Raw genomic sequence first — 2,993 nt, 5'->3', positions numbered from 1 at the left:
TCCTCATCTCGGCAAGGGACACACTTTGTACGTGGACAATTGGTACAGCAGTCCCACACTCTTCCAGCATCTGCTCTCCAACAGCACAGGGGGCCTGTGGCACAGTCGGTCGAACAGGAAGGGGGATGCCGATTCGGATGCAGGAAGATGCAGAGAGGGGGAGGTGGAGTTCCAGGAGAACGGTCAACAGCTGGCAGTAAAGTGGCATGACAAAAGAGACAGTCCATGTCCTCTCCACTGTCCATACAGCAACCATGTCGGCCACAGGGAAGGTGGACCACCTGACGGGAGAGAGAAAGATAAAACCAGATTGTGTGATAGACTATAACCTCAAAATGGGGGCCGTGGATAAGGCGGACATGATAAACAGCTTTGTGGAATGCACTCGGAAAACGACCAAGTGGTATAAGAAGATATTTTTCCAGCTGATCGACACTGCTGTCCTCAACGGCAGCATAGTTCACCGCCAACTAACAGGTGAGATGATTACTGAAACAGGTATTTTGTAATTGGATGTACAGTTCACATACAAATCCATTATGCAATTACAGTGACAATATCTCACCAACCTACCCACTGCCTCATCATCCTCTAACTTTCCTCATCCTCCCCACTCCCTCATAGGTAAAGTAATTACCTACCAAAAATACAGAGAGAACCTCATGAGAGGCTGTTGGAGGAGCACCACACCCCTCGGCGCCCCTCCACTGGGGGTCGCCTGCTTTAGACAATCCCCTACGCCTCACTGCACGGCATTTTCCCTGCAAAGTCCCTCAAACTGCTGCTCAAGGTGAGTCGCACACGGAGGCACTGCAAAGTCTGCCTGTCTGGCTGCCAGGAGACGTAAGCAGAGGAAGATGACAAAATACATGTGTTTAGCTTGTGATACACCTCATGTATTTCACCATGCTTTGAGGAGTATCACATGCTCAAGCATTATTGAGCACATCTGCAGCAATAAGTGACTGACTGACCTGACAGGTGACTTGACAGGTGACCTGCCTGATACTATGCCTTTAGAGGTGGGGGGTGGAAATGCAGTTGTTGTTCAGTCACTGCATGAATATTAAATATGGGTTATGCATATTACATTTTTGTCCTCTAGTAAAACAAGTTGTTGTTGAACCAACTACCAATACTTCAATAAAATAGACGACTATTACATATTGGCCTATGTGTTTTCTTGCTGTGTTTCCATCCAGTAAAACTGTTAAGGAGAGAACGTTAGCATACAAAAGCTGTCCTCAATCTTCAGCTCGAAAGATGTCCAGTTATGATATTGGCAAATACTGTTTGTGGTTTCTGAAAGTACAGAATAAAGAGGAATTATTAATTAGAATACAATATAAGGATATAGCAATAAAACAATATTACAAATAACATAATAAACACAGCTATAAAAATAGTTTATTGCATTGACAAAATCACAGATTTGAGTTATAACAGTAAGAAACTAACTTTTGAGCTCCACAAGGGGGCAAGGCAGGGCAGAACAGAGCCATGCTGAATAGACCAAATAAACAAACCATGGTCATATGTTTTATTTTATTTAACTAGGCAAGTCATTTAACAGCAAATTATTATTTACCTATGATGGCCTACACCGGCCAAACTCGGACAACGCTGGGCCAATTGTGCGCTGCCCTATGGGTCTCCCAATCACAGCCAGTTGTGATACAGCCTGGATTTGAACCAGGGTGTCTGTAGTGATGCCTCTAGCACTGAGATGCAGTGCCTTTGAGCGCTGCGCCACTAGGGAGTCATAAGGCCATGTAGCTTCAAAATACAACACAAGCTAATACTTCTCCGACGCAACTAGCATTGTTTTACAGAGCTAATAGAAGAATGTAGCTAGCTACCTAAGCATGATTGAATATAACACCATGAAGGTGGGCCTCCCTTGGCTCAATTGAGTAGAGCATGGTGTTTGCAACGCCAGGGGGTTGTGGGTTCGATTCCCACAGGGGGCCAGTACGGAAGAAAAAAAAACGTATGAAATGTATTCATTCACTACCGTAAGTCGCTCTGGATAAGAGCGTCTGCTAAATGACTAAAATGAAAAGTTATAAAATGAGTAACGTCCCTCGCTTATAAGAAGTATACATTATTCTCGCTACGGCATACAGAAACTATTATAACGTAATAAGGCACTTACTTAGAAACGCAGCATGGATTTGAACCAGGGAGTCTGTAGTGACGTCTCTAGCACCGTGCTGTGCCTTTGACCGCTGCGCCACTAGGGAGTCATAAGGCCATGTAGCTTCAAAATACAACACAAGATAATACTTCTCTGACGCAATTAGCATTGTTTTACAGAGCTGATAGAAAAATGTAGCTAGCTACCTAAGCACGATTGAATATAACATAAAGGTTATAAAATGAGTAACGTTACCTCACGTGTCCGCGGTTATAAGAATATACACAAATCTATTATGCTCCATACATACAGTACGCTACAATAGAAACGACATACATAAACTATTACAATGTAATAATGCACTTACTTTGATAGAAACGCACACATTTCCAAAGTTATTATTAGTAACGAAAACAATGAGGGCAACAGATGGAAAATGTGAACACGTGTGCAGATCCTTTTCTGACGGGAGATTAGCAAATGTCTGCAGACTTGAACTGCACAAACAATTGAAAAGTGCTTGGGGAATTTTGTCCGGGTCAGAAATGTCCCAAAAATGTAATTGTCCGCAAAAGTAAAAATGACTATTTTTATGTGAATGATTGAGGAGGCGGAACACACAAATTCAAACTGTTCTTAGAAAATAAAAACTTGTTAGAAAATCATTTGAAATTGAAGTTGAAACAGCCTATAAATAAAAACAGTCTGCGTGCTTTGGTTTGAGGGCAGCGCGGATTAAATGCACTGTTACGTAACAATCACATTCTGGAATGGAGAGAACATTCTAACATCACGTGCACAAAAAACTCACGCTGTGGCAACCGTTAGAGATATTTGGAACTCACGCGTGAAAGGG

The 2,993-nt window shown here is 42.6% G+C and overlaps 1 long non-coding RNA gene across 2 annotated transcripts; it reads right to left on the bottom strand.

Moving 5' to 3' along the window:
- Window positions 1–1,097: 1,097 nt before the first annotated feature.
- On the bottom strand, window positions 1,098–2,643 carry LOC123739593 (uncharacterized). 2 transcript variants are annotated; one of them, XR_006767772.1, is made up of 3 exons: window positions 2,505–2,643; window positions 2,156–2,260; window positions 1,098–1,302 (listed from the first exon to the last, which is right to left on the bottom strand). It is a non-coding gene; the product is annotated as an uncharacterized lncRNA (long non-coding RNA). The 2 variants fall into 2 exon arrangements; XR_006767771.1 differs by having other exon boundaries at window positions 2,156–2,236.
- Window positions 2,644–2,993: the final 350 nt, after the last annotated feature.

This window comes from Salmo salar, unplaced genomic scaffold, assembly GCF_905237065.1.
Source record: "Salmo salar unplaced genomic scaffold, Ssal_v3.1, whole genome shotgun sequence".
Classification (NCBI taxonomy): domain Eukaryota; kingdom Metazoa; phylum Chordata; class Actinopteri; order Salmoniformes; family Salmonidae; genus Salmo; species Salmo salar.
The sequence above is the reverse complement of the archived record's forward strand: the minus strand, read 5'-3'. Positions and strand labels throughout refer to the sequence as shown.